At 42.6% G+C, this 19,032-nt stretch overlaps 1 protein-coding gene and 1 long non-coding RNA gene across 2 annotated transcripts in view; one reads left to right on the top strand and one right to left on the bottom strand.

Moving 5' to 3' along the window:
* Positions 1-19,032, bottom strand: part of b3gnt9 (UDP-GlcNAc:betaGal beta-1,3-N-acetylglucosaminyltransferase 9) — a 615,230-nt gene that overhangs the window by 136,702 nt on the left and 459,496 nt on the right. The window lies entirely within an intron of this gene.
* On the top strand, positions 5,350-15,996 carry LOC121647014. Its single transcript, XR_006011756.1, has 3 exons — positions 5,350-5,414; positions 5,495-5,602; positions 15,940-15,996. It is a non-coding gene; the product is annotated as an uncharacterized LOC121647014 (long non-coding RNA).

The raw sequence follows: 19,032 nt of genomic DNA, 5'->3' as shown, positions 1-19,032 counted from the left end.
CCAACCCTGCTGGAGAGAATGTGGAGATGTTAATGTAAATCATGCTCATGTTTTCGGGTTATACCCTAAACTTGTGTCATTTTGGAACAATGTACATCCAGTTATTGTCAAGATAAATAGGCTATGCAGTATCTATGTCTGGTGATGTACTTTGGTTGTATGGGAAATAATGTTGATAAAAATGATAGATATTTATTCAAAATATTATTAGCAGCCTGTCAAAAGGCTATTACTGAAAATGGTACAGATCCGAACCACCTACCATTAAAGACTGGCTATGAATTGTAAAAGGAATATTTGAGAAGGAGATCCTGACACAGACTGAGGACACAAGAACTGTGTCAAAAAAAATGGGACAAATGGACACTTTACGCTATTACCACAGATTTATAATTGTTAATTACAGAGGCTTTGTTTTGTTTTTTGTTTTATTTGTTTTGTTTTGTTTTTCCTGTTTTGAAAAAATGGTTTCCCAAGAGTTTCTAATGTTTTTTGTATTTTGTATTGTTTTAAAAAGAAAAGTTTAATAAAAACAAAGTTACAAAAAAATAAATATATAAATAAAATAAGAAAAGTACTAAATAAACACATGTGACTTAGTGTTTCTTGCATCACCTTTAAGATGATCTTTTGTCTCAAAATTTTTTTGTCCTGGTCAGAGACTCAGCTGGAAAATATTTCATAGACTTATAGAACTGAAAAGGGCTTAAGAACCACTGCTCTAGAGCAATAATTATTAGATAAAATCATTTAAGACAATGGTATTGTTTATCGTAGAGCTGTGGCAGCTTTCGTTGTCACCAGAACTGACATTCAAACTCTGACTGTGAATAATACTCACTACTCACCAAAAGTCAGAGGTAGTCAATGTTTAGGTGAAATCTATAGAAAGTATAAGAAGTTGATATTATGTTCATGGAGCATCAATTTCCTCTACATGTAGGTGTCAGGTTCGGGGTTTGGACCCAAGGAAGAGAGCACACGGTTAAGATGCAGTGAGCATTTTATTCTAAATTGGTGATGAGTGGTCAGAAGGATTCCAGTGCGGATCGAGGCGAGGAGCAGGCTGGCAGATAAGGCAGAGAGCGGGCAGACAGGATTCACACAAGTCCGTAGTTGTTTCCAGGACAGGGAGCTTGGGAGAGAATCACAGCAGGTCAGAACACAGGCAAGATAACTTGGATTTAGATATATGCATAGCAGGTTACCACTAGTAGTAGTACAATCCAGCGAAGACTAGAGATGATCCTGGAGTCTTTATACAGATGACTGATGAGCCCGATACACCTCAGCTGCGCAACCTTAATCAGTGGATCCACCTCTCATCCATACAAGGAAAGAGGCGGAGGAAACACCAACATGTGTAGGCCCATGACAGCAGGTAGAATCATATGACGGTATTCTTCATCTAAAAACTATTTATGTTAACAAATAGTATACACAGTAAAAAAAAATGTGGTGTGTAAATAACAACATAAAATGTAAATGTTTCATTAACTAGTTATGTGTGGCCCTGGTCAGATGATGTCATGTGTAGGCGTGGCCCTGGTCAGATGATGTCATGTGTAGGTGTGGTCCTGGTCAGATGATATTCAAATGTGATAAGAATGATGAAGAGGATGATGAAGAGGACTGTTTAGATATAAGCTGTTATTCAGCCAAAACATTTAGTTCTCCATTCATGGTTTAGATGCCTCTTTTTTTGTAGTTAGACATCTTGTTAGACATGGAACAGTTCTACATGTGCATTTAGAAGTTTAGAGAAAGTCCAATTAAATCCACCTGTAGAGATTACATTGGGTTTTAGGTTCATTCTGACATCAGAGAAAAAGCAGAATATCTGTAACTTTGCGTCAGTGGTGTACAGTCAGCGTGTTCTTCCACCATGGATTGGATTTATACCAGTTGCTGCAGAAGCTTCTCCTGGTTCCTCCTTGGAAGGTCTTAGTGAAACTCTTGTGTTTTGGTTGTGCTGGCCCCTCACTTGCATACACTAGAAGATAAAGAGGGAGGCTATATAAGGATATACAAGCAGGAAAACAACTAATCATGCAAAATAAGAACTAGTAAAAACACCATTTTAAACTGTTGTGGCTGTTAACATGTACGGCATCACAGCATTTGGCCTAAGAGGGAATTTTGGAGTCAAAGCAAGTTTGTTTAATTTTGCAATTTAACCTGAGCAATGGGGCTAAAATACATTGATCACAAAAAACTTCCCATCTCCTCTCACTCATAAATTTTCCAAATATTCACATTAAAGCAAAGACAATAATTAGGATGAATATAGAGGGAAAAGCAATGTACCTTTAAATAAACTGCAGAGCAAAGTGTCCATTTCCAATGTTCTATTCAGATTTAAGTTATTATGAAGTTCCTGAACCATGTGCACCGGAGATGTTTGGTGATGGATCTGATGTTCCTCTTTCTCTGAGCCCTGCATGTTGTCCTGCAGCTAACTTTTGCTTCCTCATCTTGCAGATCCTCTCTCGCTTCCATCTCCTGCCACCTCCTCTTCCTCCTGTCCTCATCATCTTCCCTTGCATTACCTCACTGTCACATTTCTGTTGCTCTTCTTTCTCTCCATCTCCTCCATCGACCTGGCTCAGTTGTTTTAGCCTCTTATTCTCTCACATGACTCTGGTGAGGAAAACTAGAGATGCCTTTCCTCTTTATTTATGCAAGATTTGAAGGAACTTTACAATGTTTTCATAGACAATCTCTTTGACAAACCAAACTTCAGTCTCTATTATCTCATGTCTAATAGATGCAGTTATTTAGTGTTACCTCATTCCTTCCATGCTGGAGTCTTCTGTCTTTGCAGCTTCCTCCTTGCTCCTCTCCTCTCAGTATCAGAACAGAACATATTTGGGCTGCTGTCGAGTTACCTCGTTCTGCATTAAAAAAAATTTAACGTGTATTTAACCAGAGAAAAGTCACTGAGATTTACATTTCTTTTGCAGGTGAGCCTTGGCCAATAAAAGCAACAGCTACTTATAGACAGATAAAATATACACACAAATAAAAACATGACACATATCATGAAACACTTTGAAGGAGTGGCAGGTATGAACGGAGTCAGGAGGAGAGTAAATAACAGCTCTTTTACCAGTTTCAGTACAGTCAGATGTCAGAGATTCACACTCATAAATGTCAGATTTGCTATAATTATTATTCCTTGAATTTGATGCTGCCAGCTGGGAAGGCAAGGCTTTAATTTAGGGTGGCAATTGGCACCCTATATGCCACCCCGGTAGGTCCGCCCATTGTGGCAGTAAGTTTAACAGTGAACGTGGTGAACAGTACAGAAGCCCTGTATGTGTTGAAATGATAAAAACTGTTCTGTTTGGGAGATATGATTGTTGTCTAGGTGTCTCTTACTCTTACGTGAGAATGAGAACCAGCAAGTACAAGAAAAATATGCAGACAGTTGATGATTTGATAACTGTGTCTGCTGAGAAATATGTAAGAGAAAGGGCATGACGATACTGCAAATTTTGGCATCTATCTGATACTAAGAAAATCCCAGACAAGTATCCCTATACGGATGCTGATACTTTTTGCAGGAAATTTTACAATCATTTAATGATTTTGCTTTTTATTATATATCATTATTATCATAATCAGTATACAGATTATTGTAAATAAAATTTTGTGAATGTGCCCTAGTTAAAGCTAACTAGTTAAAGATAACTAGGGCTGGGCTATAACTGATGTAACAAAGTCCAGAAAAAGATCTGCTGTGTGAATGGATGTTCAGTGGGACAAAGATAGAGGAGAGAAGATGCAGTCTTACTGAAGGAAGCAGAGAGGCGTTCAGGTGTCTCCTGACAGAGAGGAATTTTCAGGCTCAGTCAGATAAAACAGCAAAATAAACAGGAAAAAGAGACCAGAAGGAAGTTAGACTTTTTCCATGAGAGTTTAAAGATTTGCTGGAATCCACTGCTGGCCTTCCTCCTTGTCCTCCCTCCTACCTGTCCTGCCTCCTCCTTGACCTCCCTCCTCCCTGTCCTCCCTCCATCTCAGGTAGAGTCTGGTTCATTCCAGGTAGCAGCTCACCTGTGTGGGTGGAGAGTCTTCGTCTTCATCTCTGAACAAACTGTAAGTCTGAACTTTCCTCTTTGTTTCTGGAATGTTTGGAGAACATGTTCACTTCTGATTTCAGCTCCAGCTTTGATCACTCTGCTGTTTGAAGACAAATCTACATGATGATCAGATTATTGATTAACTGGAATCAAACTACATGGTGATCAGTTGATGTTTATTGATAAGTTAAAGCGTCTTCATGATCAGCTGATCATTATTGATGTTTATGTTAATGATGATTTTTAACTGGATCAGCTGATGTTTTTATTTCCTTCACAAACTGCGTCATGTTTTTATTTCCTGAAATCAAACTGTCGTCTCCACCTTAAAGTCAGACTCAGCAGCTTCCTGCTGCTTCCTGCTCCACCTTTGAACATCAAATATGATGAAAGTCAGTTAAACTGTCTGATTGTAGTCGGTGATGAAGCTGTGTGCAGGTTTGATGGAGCCGATAATCCACTGTACAGCTAGATGATGATGATGAAGATGAGCAGGGACTTCCTCCTTTGTGCTGCAGGGAGCAGTTTAATGGATCAGAACCTACAGTGTGTGATTCTGCTGCTCCTTCAGTCAGACTTTCCATCCAGACTAGAATCACTTCATTTTTCCTTCTTTAACATCATCCTTTAGTTTCTGTTTGCTGACAGAAAATGTCCAACATTTCGTCCTGTTTCCTGATTTCAAATCTTCCATCTGATTTAGTTTCAGTCTCTTTTTCATGGTAATAAAAGGAGAAGAAATATTTCCACTTTTCATCTGCTTTATTAAAGGCCTCCCAGCAGCTGAGATCTAACATGGTGCTGCTGGTATTTCCTGGTAAAAAGGAAGAAAGTTTTTAGTCTGAAAACTAAACAGGAAGAATTCTTTTGATCTTTTTAACACTGAAGATGATCTGCTGCATCATGAATCAGCTGAAATGATTCAAATGTTCAGCTGACTGAAACTTCCAGTCAAAGTCAGGGAATAAAAATGTTGTTACTTCATCATCATCGTCATCGTTGTGTGTGCTGGTCTGCAGCTCCATCCCTCCATCTAGTGTCCTGATAGAAGTCCAGCAGCTGAAGGCAGCTTCCTCTTCCTCACTGCTGTCTGACTGCATCCATCTGACACTGATATGAAACAGAAACTCAGAGCCAATCAGAGGAGGAGCAGCTGATCTTCCTACAGCAGATGATGGAAAGGAGGATTTCACTTGATGTTCAGATGAATGATGTGTGTTTCCTCTGCAGGTGAAGGTAGAAAGTGTGTGTGAACTGAAGTGAATCCAGCATCATGGATCAGTGTGAGGACAGAGAGGAGGGAGTCCCTCCCTCTAAAACCACTCAAAGGTGAGACGTCCATCTCTAACTGTCCATGACTCTTCTCCATGTCACAGCTCAGAACTCACACCAAACATCTGGATTCACAGGAACAAACCTGGACCTGAAACCAGCCCTGAATCAGGACCTGAGCCCAGCTGTGTGTCCATGAAGAGTGACCAGGAAGCTTTCATCATGTTTGACTCAGAGAAACAGGGGTGAGCTGTGTGTAAATGTTGTAACTTAGTAACTCACAAGACTTCATCTTTAACAGCATCCTTAAATTCTTCAAAACTGTATTTATCCAGAACTTGTCTGGTCCTGTTGACCAATCAGAACACTTTTACACAACAAGCCACATCTTTATCTGTACAGCGTTCAGACATCGTAGAGCTTTTCTTCTGTCACACACTGATGAAAACATCAGACACAAAATGGGGTTCAGTGTTTTTTTCCCCAGGAATACTGACACTGGGAAGCTGGGAACTGAACCTTCAACCTGCTCTTCTCTGTCCTGAGCAGCATCCTCTACAGATGCCGCAGCTGGACATCTGTCGGCTCAGAAGCAGTTCTGACATTCTGACTTCGTCACATCACAGATTAGAGTTAACCCCTCAGTTAGACACAAAGGGTTCAAACTGACACTAAGTCAGAAAATCCCTGTCTGACAATCACAGGAAAGTGAGCAGAGCTGCTGAACACCCTGAATAACAGATCTCAGACCAGCCTAAAGAGCCTCACTAACAGGTCAACCAAATTCATTTACTTACAGCAAAGTTGTGATAAACATTGCAGATGTGAAATGTTTCTCCTTCCAGCTGTGGAAGAACTCAGCCTCAAATTAACTTTCAACCCCATTTCTAAAAAGTTGGTAGTCTGTGCAGGTAGGTGACGCTGGTGGCAGGTAAGTGATGCTAATGCTGTAGGTGACGTAGTTCAGGGGAAACGGCAGATTCAAACTAGGCGCGCCCAAACATTTATACTTTCATTCAGTTGTATTTTGTGCCAGCCTAATCAAAATATTCTTTAAAGTAGGAATATAGTTTCTTTATAAGGTACACTCTGGAGCACAGTGGGGAGGATTTGGCCAGCCTGACAGATTTTATAGATCGTTGTTACGACAGAATCGTCATGGGGAAACCAAACAACACCTCCACCTCATCCAAGTCCAAGAGACAGTGAAATGAGGATTCACCTGGAGCTATTTCACCACCGGGGAACGACTCAACAGATGTTCTGATCTCTATAGATAAGAAACTCAGTAGTTTTGATGCGCGTTTGAGCCTGGTAGAAATTCTCCACAAGGAGTTCCAGGCGCTACGTGAATCATTAGAATTCAGCCAGAAGCAGGTGGAAACTCTGGCTGTAGAAAATGCTGGTCTCAGAGAGTCGGTAAAATCCCTCACCGAGGGCTTGACCCATCTCTCGGAGGAAAATAAGAAGATGAAGGAAACGGTGATCGATCTGCAGGCGCGGAGCATGAGAGAGAACCTGATGTTTGCAGGGATTCCAGAGCAGACAGAGGAGGACCCCGAGACCACAGTGAAAAACTTCATCAAAACCCACCTGAAGCTCCCGGAGGAAACGGTGAAAAACATCTCCTTTCACAGAGTCCATCATCTCGGCGGGACCGACAGAGAGTCCTGTTTCCCATCAGGAAAAAATCCATCACTGAAGGCCCTCGCGCTGTCATCGCGGTGGATAAATTATTTATTAATGGACAGCTGTACCACGACCCGGACATCACTCTGTGGCTCTACTGACTTGTTATGTGCTTTAATTTTCCTGTATTCTCACTAGATGATGTTATATCCATAAAACCGCCACAAAAGATAATTTAGTTAACAGTAAATCCACTGCCCATCTCCACTACACTGCTCTCAGCACAGATGCGTATTTTAAATTACTTTTTTCCTTTGGCACCGTTGCTCTTTTCACTCTTTACACTTCTTCTCTCCGACCCTTTAACGGTTAACGGTAACACTTGTCATTATATTATATACACATCAGCACTTTTCATGATTCACAGGAACACACACAGAACAGCACAAGCGCACATACATCTCTGTCACATTCAGCTGGCAGATACACACGCACGCGGAGAAGCAGTGGGATGCACGCACACACGCTTCAGTAATATGCATATAGCCATCATTTCTGTGGTTGGTTCATGAACGAACTCACATTTGTCACTTGGAATGTGCGTGGAGCTGGCACAAGGGAAAAGAGGTTAAACATTTTTAATCGTTTGCAAGAAATGAAAGCAGATATAATATTACTCCAAGATACTCATTTATCAAACTCAACAATAGATCTTCTCTCAACAACCCAGTTTTCACACGTGTATTCAGCTTGTTATAATTCTATGCAGAGAGGAGTAGCAACTCTTATTATTAGAAGGTTAAATTTTGACAGATAATACAATCATAGATCCAGAAGGCAGATTTATAATAGTTACATTATCTATTAAAAATGTTAAGTTATCTATTGCAAATATATATGGTCCAAATGTAGATGATCCCTCCTTCTTTCACTTCCTCTTCACCTCACTCTATGGTCACTCAGATAACACATTAATTATAGGAGGTGATTTTAACATTATACTGGACAAACAAAGTACCACAGGAGCTCATCGAGTCTGGAAATCCTCAGAAACTGTAAAACAGTACATGAAGGATTTTGGTCTCTGTGATGCTTGGCGCTCTCACCATCCCACACTAAGATAATACACCTTTTTCTCTTCAGTTCACCATTCCTATTCTAGATTAGATTATTTCTTAACTAGCAGCTCGCTGATGAATGACGTGTCAGAAATCAGAATCCATCCTATTAGCATTAGTGATCACGCACCAGTATCATTCACTCTGAGAAATAAGAACAATAAACCAGCAACTAGAAACTAGAAATTTAATACGTCATTACTTAAAGATCCTGAGTTTATCAGCTACTTTAAAATAGAATGGTCCTTATATCTAGAAAACAATGACTTGCCAGAAAATTCAGCGTGTGTTCTTTGGGAAGCATGAAAAGCAGTAATGAGAGGGGAAATAATTTCCTTCTCTTCTCATAAGAAAGAAAGGAAACTTTGAGAATCTCAGAGTTAGAACTCAGAATAAAATCCTTAGAGGACGCTTACCATGTCTCCCCAGAAGAACACCTACTAAATGCTATAAGGAAAGCTAAACTTGAACTTAATGAAATATTAGATAAAAAGACACAATTCTTGGTGCAAAGACTTAGCTTGGAGAACTTTGAGCATGGCAACAAATCTGGAAGGTTCCTGGCTAATCAGTTAAAAACAAACATGGAGAAAACAACCATCTCCTCTGTCAAAGATCCAGAAGGAAACATCAGCCACGACCCTGACAAGATAAATAACACGTTCAAAGAATTCTATAAAACATTATATACATCACAACTCACTACAATGGATGACAATATTGATAAATTTCTTAGTAACATCTATCTTCCAAAATTAAAACATGAAAATAAAATGGTCTTGGATTCCCCCCTTTCAGTCGGCGAACTCCAAGAAGCTCTCCAGCATATGCCCAACAATAAAGCTCCAGGTCCAGATGGTTACCCAGCAGAATTCTACAAAGAATTCTGGACAACGCTGGCACCCAACTTCCACAATATGATATTAGAAATAAGGGAAAAACAAACAATACCTTCAAATATGAACCTAGCTAATATTACTCTACTATTAAAACCAGGAAAAGACCCGACACTTCCATCCAGTTACCGTCCAATTTCATTAATAAATGTAGATCTCAAAATAATTAGCAAAGTTTTGGCCAGAAGGATAGAAAAAATAACCCCTGTAATAATACATCCTGACCAAACAGGCTTTATTAAAGGTAGACATTCCTCTACTAACATGCGTAGATTAATTAACATCATAGATTATTCTACTCTACATAATCTGGAATCCACAGTCATTTCTTTAGATGCAGAAAAAGCATTTGACTGAGTAAACTGGAAATTTTTATTTGCAACGTTAAACAAATTTAGGTTTGGGTCATCTTTCATAGATTGGATAAAAATATTATATAACAACTGAAATGCATGTGTGAGGAACAATGATCAAACTTCTCCAAGCTTCTGTTTGCAGAGAGGAACCAGACAGGGCTGCCCGCTTTCTCTTTGGAAAAGATATTAGTCTGTTTTAGAAGGGTCAAATCATTGGCATCAAGCACAGAAAATATCTAAGGAGATGCAGAAACAACTGAAATTGGGTTAAGAACTGCCCAACACATTATAAAAAGGAAACAATGTGGGGTACCATCATCTTCCAGGAAGAAATGTGGTCAGAAAAACATCCTGAATGATGGTGATCGGTGATCACTCAAACATTTGGTAAAATCAGGTGAAAGAAAAACAACAGGAGAACTCAGGAGTATGTTTATTAGTGAAAGTAAGAACATTTACACATGAACAATGTGAAGTAACTCAAGAGATTGGGACGGAACAGCTATGTAGTCATAAGAAAAAATGTTTTAGACCAGTGATCAAACTTCTCCAAGCTTCTGTTTGCAGAGAGGAACCAGACAGGGCTGCCCGCTTTCTCCATCACGCTTTGCTATTTTTATTGAACCCCTAGCTGCTTCCATAAGACAAAATAAAGAGATTAAAGGAATCCATGCCAAAAATATAGAACATAAGATAAGTCTTTATGCTGATGATGCATTACTTTTCCTCCAGAACTCACCGGCATCTCTCCCCCCAACAATCACACTTATTAACACATTCTCATCAATATCTGACTACTCTATTAACTGGTCTAAGACTATTGTTATGCCCATTAACTGTGACCTACAAAACACACCCAATACTACAATACAGTCTGGAAACATTAGATATCTAGGCATAAACATTTCCCCCAGGTTGTCAGAAGTAACAAAGCTAAATTATGTCCAGCTACTTAAAGCAATAGAGGATGATCTCTCACGGTGGAGGCGCTTACCCATATCACTCATGGGGAGGGTTGCCACAGTTAAAATGATGGTTCTATCTAAAGTAAACTACCTGTTTTCAATGGTACCCACTAAACCATCCTCCAGTTGGTTTAAGTCACTGGACTCACATATATCTAAATTTTTATGGAAAAACAAGCCATCATGTATCTGTCTAAAAACTTTACAACATACTAAAGATAGAGGTGGATTGGAGCTACCCAACTTTAATAACTTTTTCTTAGCTAACAAGCTGCAGTATATCTCCAAATGGCTTAAACCTAGCATCCTGGATGAACCATGGTTAGATGTAGAGCAAGCATTATGTGACGATCTGGTTATCTCTGACCTGCCATTCATCAGCTCAGCCATCAAAACACATAAGTGTTTTAAAATCTTTAATATCAGTTCCTCTTTAGTGGCTTGGTGGGAATTTCTAAAATAAACCAAATCCTCACTTTTTCCATGTAGGTTTACACCTCTCTGGAATAACCCCGACATCCTGCAAACCAAAAAGCTTATCAATTTCACTCAATGGAAAAATAAAGGAATGAAACAGTTAGAACATATAATAGAAAATGGAAACTTCTTCTCATTTAATATTCTCACATCACAATATGGAATCAGTAGCAAAAAAAATTTAGAATATCACCAGCTTAAATCTATTATATGTAAAAAATATACTCAATAAAACTTACAGCTACCTAATAGGGTGGCAGAATTCATGAATCTCAATGCCCCAAAGCTATTATCAAAAACATATAGACTATTATCTGAACTAGAAGACTCAATCTGTCTTCCAACTTCAAAATGGGAGGGTGACTTATCCAGTAACTTTAATAAAGATAAATGGTCACAAATATGTTTCAACATCTTTAAAATGACTAAGAATTCAAATATGCAACTGATACAATTCAAAATTCTACATAGAACTCATTATACAGGACAAAGGATGTTCAGGATGGGTCTGTCACAATCAAACATCTGCCCACACTGCAATGAGAACACACCTGACAACTTTCTCCATGTGTTGTGGTCCTGCACACCTGTCCGCAGGTTCTGGCTTCAGATATGTGTGGGCATGTCAACATGGTTTAAATGTAATATTCCTGCAAACCCCGCACTGTGTTTACTAGGTGACTTGGGTGACATTAATATGGCAATTAACTCTGCACACGTGAAATGCACAGCATTGTGCATCGCAAAGAAAACTATCCTTGTGAACTGGAAAAACAAAAATAATCTATGTATTTAGCAGTTTAGGAATCTCTTAGTTGACCACATCAGTAGTGAGATTATGTCTGCCTCCTCAAAGAACCATTTAGCTGAATCTCATTCCCTCTGGTCCCCTGTGCTTAGCGCCATCACTTAGTGTAGGTGGAGGACTGTGACGTTGTTGCTTTGGGGGTTGGAAAATGGCCGGGAGTGGCTGGTGGTTGCGGGTTCTTTGTGGTTTCCCATGGTGCAGGACCGGGCTGCTCTGCAAAGGGGGGTGGCTCTGGGTCTGGCCCTGTCGGGGGCTGTGGGGGCCGGCGGTTGGAGTCGCCTCGTGGCGGGGGGTGAGGCTACTGGTGACGCCTGGGTTGGTGGGCTTCGATCCTGGGCCAGGCGGCTGGGCTATTCTGGGGCGGGCTGGGCGGGGGTTCTGGACTCTGGTGCCTGGGGGTGGTCCCCCTCCCTCCGAGGTGGTGGGGTCCGTATGTGCCGGGGGTCTAGGCCTGTGCTGCCATGGTGTGGGATGGTGCATGCCTTGGTGTCTGGTTGCCGCCCTGGGACCCAGGGTATGGCCCGGGGGCAGGTGTAGGGGTTTGAAGGAGAGCTAAGTGGGATTCGGGGGATTATAGGGGGAGGTGCTGGGGTGTGAGACAGGGATGCTTGTATGTTGTGTGTGTGTCTATGCTTTGGATGATGTTTGTGTGGGTGTGGGGGTATGTTTGTGTGCGTGCGTATGCATGTGCTAGGATGAGTGGGAGTGTATGCATGTGCTAGGTTGAGTGGGAGTGTGTAAAATAATAGGTGAGTAGGTGGGTGGGGAGGGATGACATGACCCTGTGGGGGGGGCCTGGGTGGGCCTGGTGGTGGTGCGCCGTGGATCTGGGCTCTCCCGCTATTCTCCTTCCACTCCTCTCCTTCCCCCTTGGGTGTCTGGTGGGTGGGTGTTTTCTGGGGTCGGTGGCGGCCCATTGGGTGTGGTCTCCTGGCCTGTCTTGCCCTGGGGGACCTCCTGGGGAGCGGGAGTGCCTAATGCCACTAGAGGCTCAACATCCAGAGGGAAGTTTGCTTCTCTGGACTTACATCCCCGGACCCCTCTTATTTCCCGCTCTCTCCGTCTCACACACACGTAGGGAGTTGGGAGGCAGGCACGCCATGCGGGGTGGAGCAGAGGGGGCCATTCAGTGGTCTCCTTGGATGCACCCCATGGCGACTCGCCTCTCAGTTTAAATTGCACCTAGACACCAAAACACAAGGCACAACTCCTGGGGCCCTGGGCCCTTCGCTTGGGCTGCCTTGGGTGGCCGGTCCCTGGCGGGGCTGGCGGCTGCTGACCTTGGCCCACTAGGACCTGTGCCCCAAGACCGTGGGGGGCTTTTGCTGGGGCTGTCGCCATTCGGGTGGGGCTGGAGTTGTCTTCGTGGTGGGGTAGCTTAGGTTAGTGCTCCAGGGCTGCTGCTGAGGGCCTGGGTCTCGAGGCTGCCCTGGTCTGCCTCTGACCTCTGTAGAGGCGTGGTTGCATTTGCATGATCTCACTCACCACTCTTCATCACTGATCACTCCTTATTCCTCATGCTCTGCATGCTGACACAGACACTGAGTTGTCCAGTGGGTTTGTATACTAAGAGATAATTCTTTTTTTTATTTTTCCTGTGAGTTAGTATCTGGTCGCTGTTATGCTACTTTCATGATATGTCTTTTTGATTTGGTTATTATTTAAAAACTCTTAATGACTAGCAGCTCTGTTTTTTTTTTTTTTGGGGGGGGGGGGGGGGGGGGGGTGTGTGTGTGTGTGTGTTTCTGTTTTTGTTTTTTGTAAAAGTTGTAGGAAATTTTCTGGTGTGTTCATGTACAAGTGTAACAGTTTGTTGTCTGGTGATGGTGTGGATTGAAGGGTCGTTTCCTTCTGTCTGTGATGTTTTTGTCTCCTTTCTTCTTTCCCTTTTGCATCTTTTTGCTATTTTACATCCAGCAAGATTACATAGATTCTGTGATTCAAAGTAAATAAATAAATAAATGAATCAGATTATCAAGAGGAGCCTTACCCATAGGCCTCCCCGTGGCAGAGCAAATTTGTTCAGTACGATACAGCAACCAGATTATCATTTTGCTTGTTTTGATGCTGGACAGGACAGGTAAAAAAAAGAAAAAAAAGAAGAAGATTGAGGAGGTTGTTGAAGTGTTCATCCACAAACACAAAATCCCGAGTCGAGGTCAGCAGCCCCCAATCCCCACTGTACACGGTGTTGATGGAGCACTGCTTCCCCCTCCTGAGCCGTCGGACAGTGGACCAGAATCTCTTCAAAGCCATCCGGACATCATTCTCAATTAGTCCCAAACTCCTCCAATGCCAGAGTTTTTGCCTCAGCAATCACTGAGACCACGTTCCACTTAGCCTGCCAATACCCTTAGCTGCCTCCAGAGATCCACAGGCCAAAAAGGCCCAACGAGACTGCTCCTTCAGCTTGACAGCATCCCTCACTGCTGGTGTCCACCATCGAGTTCGGGATTTCCGCCAGGACAGATGACCTTAAGGGCGCAGTTCCAGTTGGCCACCTCAACAACAGAAGGACAAAACACAGCCCATTCAGACTCTATGTCCCCCGCCTCACCCAGTACATGGTTGAAGCTCTTCCGGAGATGAGAGCTGAAACTTTTTCTGACAGGGGACTCTGCCAGATGTTCCTAGCAGACCCACACAACACGCTTGGGTCTGCCAGGCCTGACTGGCATCCTCCCCCACCATCTGAGCCAACTCACCACTAGGTGGTGATCAGTTGACAGCTCCGCCCCTCTCTTCATCTGGGTGTCCAAGACATGCAGCTGCAAGTCCAATGATATGACTACAAAGCCTGGGAATCCTCCTTCAGCCGCCACCCAACTCACAATGCACTCGACCCCTATGGCCCATGTTAGGACAAGGCAAATGCTGAACCACTGTTGTACTTCAATATAGGGGTATTTGAGTCATGCTTAGTCTGGTCCCTGTACTAGAGATCTGTTTGCAGTGGGTGACCGTACCAGGGGGATAAAGCCCCCGACAGACAACATAGCTTCTAGGATCTTTGGGACATGCAAACCCCTCCACCATGATAAGCTGGCAGCTCAGGGAGGGGTAAATATCAATAATTACGGTTCAGGGACAGTAATTATTGCTTGAGTCCTCACTAAGACCAGGAAAGTGGATCATATAACTCCAGTCCTCAGATGTTTACACTGGCTTCCTGTCTGTCAAAGATCCTGCTGTTAGTTTACAAAGCACTGAATGGTTTAGGACCTAAATACATTCAGGATCTTTTGGTTTGTTATGAAGAACCAAATCCCTCAGGTCATCAGGGTCAGGTCTACATTCTGTTCCCAGAGTCAGAACTAAACGTGGAGAGGCAGTGTTTAGCTTTCATGCTCCTCACATGTGGAACAAACTCCCAGAAAACCACAGGTCTGCTGAAACTCTCAGCAGTTTTACACCAGGATTAAAAACTTTTTTTATTTGGTTCCTTTTATCAGAACAACTGTTAATTCCCCACACTGGAACTATATTTTGTGCTTTTTATCTATTTTATTTTAGGTCTTTTAATAATTTTTTCTAGATTTTATTTAATATCTTTTAAAGTTGCTTCTTGCACTCTCTAGTGCTTTTAATGTTTTGTGTAAAGAACTTTGAATTGTCTTGTACATGAAATGTGCTATACAAATAAATTTCCCTTGCCTTGCCTTAAGTTAGATCTGAACCCATTTATGTGTCCTTTAATAGCAACCGGTCCAAGGATTTTATTATCGAGTTTAACTCAGAGGAACAGAGAAGAGCTAGGTGCAAACGTTGAAACCTCTCAATAAAATGTTGTTTTATCAGTGAAATCATCCACCGATGGAGTACCAGAAAGCGGTGGGAATGTCGAAATCCTGAGGAACACAGCTTCCTGGGTTGGTACTGGTGCTGGTGTACGTTTCCTCAGGATCTCCTCAGTACTGGATGAAAACCTTAGAAAACTACAAAGAGTTGTACCCAAGGACCTCAACTGATGGTGATGAGACGCTAGATAGTCTGCAGGGTTTTAGCTCCATCAAACAAACCAACACTGGGAGCTGCCCAGTCCAACCAGTCTGATCCAACCACAGATTGGCTGTGGCTGCCTTGCTCCAGGGCACTTCAGCAGGAAGTAAAGCTTCATGAAGGTGTTGGTGAGAGCTGTTGGGACTCATCCAAACTGAGCTGAAATCTCCAAGCAGCTGCAGACTGAGCTGCTGGTTGTCAGTAAAGCTTTCCCACTACAGGGAGTCTCTGATTCACTGTTCACATCCTCACATCACTTCATGGACAGTTACCTTGTGTTTGTCTCTGTGTGGACAGACAGAATATCAGCTGATTCTTCCTGATTCCTCCACAGAGTGGACCAGCAGAGCTCAGAGCTTCCCAGTGGTCAGTCTGCCCAGCAGCATCAAACACAGCTGGACTCCATATTTATGGTCTGTACATGTACAACAACTACTTTTCCATCTCTTCTGTCCACATCATCTCCATGCTGACCTTTGTAGACCAGTGGATTGTCAGTGTGTCCAACATGGATCTGATGTTTGGCTCCATTATTTCAGTCTGATTATGCCTGTTGGTGCCAAATTCATTATTTTACATTAAATGATCCTTTTAGTTAAAACCAAAATGGTAACATTAAAGAGTAATAATTTTATTATACTTTTGAAAGAATGCACTTGATAAAATGCATAATTTAGTAATGTTAACATTGAAACAGGTTTGAGTTTGGGCTTCCAATTAAATGGTGCTGCGTCACTGTGATGCTTTGGATGAGGCTTAATTAGTAAAACTGAAGCCAGCGACGTTGGAAGCAACAAAGTTTTTTTAACCATGTGATCGTGTACATTTTTTATTTCTTATTAAACATTTCAAACATAGAACTCTCTGCACTGGTATTTGAAACACATACCAGTTCCTAGACTGATGGTGGTAAAGAAGACAAACCAGTGAGCCACAACCGTGTCCTTCATATTGTTTCTCTTCCAGCTGCTGGAGGACAACATGATCACTTTTGTGAAGAAGGAGCTGAAGAAGATCCAAAAGCTTCTGAGTCCAGATTACCCAGAATGCTCAGTGTTGGAGGGTGAGGATGAGGAGCAGAGGAAGAGCAGCAGAGAGGCGTTAGAGAAGATCACAGTGGACTTCCTGAGGAGGATGAAGCAGAAGAAGCTGGCTGAGCGTCTGCAGAGCAGTAAGAGGATTTCTCTAAAGATTGAAGCTGCTGGATAAATTACACATTTACTGATGTCTCAACACATGAAACATCACATCTTCACATCCTCATTCCTCAGAGGCTTCAAATCTTTACTGACTCTTCTTATTTCTTCTTCTCTTTCAGAACTTTGTGGACATAAACTAAAATGTGGTCTAAAGAAGAAGTTCCAGTGTGTGTTTGAGGGGATTGCTAAAGCAGGAAACCCAACCCTTCTCAACCAGATCTACACAGAGCTCTACATCACAGAGGGAGGGACTGCAGAGGTCAATGATGAACATGAGGTCAGACAGATTGAAACAGCATCCAGGAAACCACACAGACCAGAAACAACCATCAGACATGAAGAATCTTTAAACTCCCACCTGGAAGAGATGAACCAATCAGAACAGTGATGACGAAGGGAGTGGCTGGCATTGGGAAAACTGTCTTAACACAGAAGTTCACTCTGGACTGGGCTGAAGACGAAGCCAACCAGGACATCCAGTTGACATTTCCACTGACTTTCAGAGAGCTGAATGTGCTGAAAGAGAAAAAGTTCAGCTTGGTGGAACTTGTTCATCACTTCTTTACTGAAACCAAAGAAGCAGGAATCTGCAGCTTTGAAGAGATCCAGGTTGTCTTCATCTTGGACGGTCTGGATGAGAGTCGACTTCCTCTGGACTTCCACAACAATGGAGACCCTGACTGATGTTACAGAGTCCACCTCAGTGGATGTGCTGCTGGACTAACCTCATCAGGGGGAAAACTGCTTCCCTCTGCTCGCCTCTGGATAACCACACGACCTGCAGCAGCCAATCAGATCCCTCCTGACTGTGTTGGCATGGTGACAGAAGTCAGAGGGTTCACTGACCCACAGAAGGAGGAGTACTTCAGGAAGAGGTTCAGAGATGAGGAGCAGGCCAGCAGAATCATCTCCCACATGAAGACATCACGAAGTCTCCACATCATGTGCCACATCCCAGTCTTCTGCTGGATCACTGCTACAGTTCTGGAGGATGTGCTGAAAACCAGAGAGGGAGGAGAGCTGCCCAAGACCCTCACTGAGATGTACATCCACTTCCTGGTGGTCCAGACCAAAGTCAAGATGGTCAAGTATGATGGAGGAGCTGAGACAGATTCACACTGGACTCCAGAGAGCAGGAAGATGATTGAGTCTCTGGGAAAACTGGCTTTTGATCAGCTGCAGAAAGGAAACCTGATCTTCTATGAATCAGACCTGACAGAGTGTGGCATCGATATCACAGCAGCCTCAGATTACTCAAGAGTGTTCACACAGATCTTTAAAGAGGAAAGAGGACTGTACCAGGAGGAAGAGAAGCTGTTCAGCTTCGTCCATCTGAGTGTTCAGGAGTTTCTGGCTGCTCTTCATATCCGTCTGACCTTCATCAAGTCTGGAGTCAACCTGCTGAAAGAAGAACGAACAACCTCCAAAAGATCCACAGTTTCTAAGAAACAAGATTTAAAACGTCTCCATCAGACAGCTGTTGGATGAGGCCATACAGAGTCCAAATGGACACCTTGACTTGTTCCTCCGCTTCCTCCTGGGTCTTTCACTGCAGACCAATCAGAGTCTCCTACGAGGCCTCCTGACACGAACAGGAAGTAGCTCACACACCAATCAAGAAATAGTCCGATACATCAAGGTGAAGATCAATGAAAATGTGTCTGCAGAGAGAAGCATCAATCTGTTCCACTGTCTAAATGAACTGAATGATGGTTCTCTAGTGGAGGAGGTCCAACAGTCCCTGAGGTCAGGACGTCTCTCCACAGATAAACTGTCTCCTGCTCAGTGGTCGGCTCTGGCCTTCATCTTAGTGTCATCAGAAGAAGATCTGGAGGTGTTTGACCTGCAGAAATACTCTCCTTCAGAGGAGGTTCTTCTGAGGCTGCTGCCAGTGGTCAAAGCCTCCCACAAAGCTCTGTAAGTACATATACTGTATAGAGGGATGTGTGGAATTTGAATCTTTTCATAACTACACTGCCTGCTCAAAAACTCACCAACTGGATTTAATCAAACAAATAGGTACGAGCCTCCTATTGGATCTATGGGCTATTGTCTTTCAGCTGGCAACAACATATTTGACCCCAACTGATGCAATGAGACACCACCTCTAGCTTGCTAATTGCCAAGACAGACTCCAGCCTGAATTGGATTAAGCAGTATAGAAAATTAATTAATTTACTGAACAACCATGTGAAAGGAAGTTCTCTTTGGAAAAGACATTAGTCTGT

This window comes from Melanotaenia boesemani, chromosome 10 (genome assembly GCF_017639745.1).
Source record: "Melanotaenia boesemani isolate fMelBoe1 chromosome 10, fMelBoe1.pri, whole genome shotgun sequence".
Classification (NCBI taxonomy): domain Eukaryota; kingdom Metazoa; phylum Chordata; class Actinopteri; order Atheriniformes; family Melanotaeniidae; genus Melanotaenia; species Melanotaenia boesemani.
Note: the sequence above shows the minus strand (reverse complement) of the source record. Positions and strands in the feature narration are given on the sequence as shown.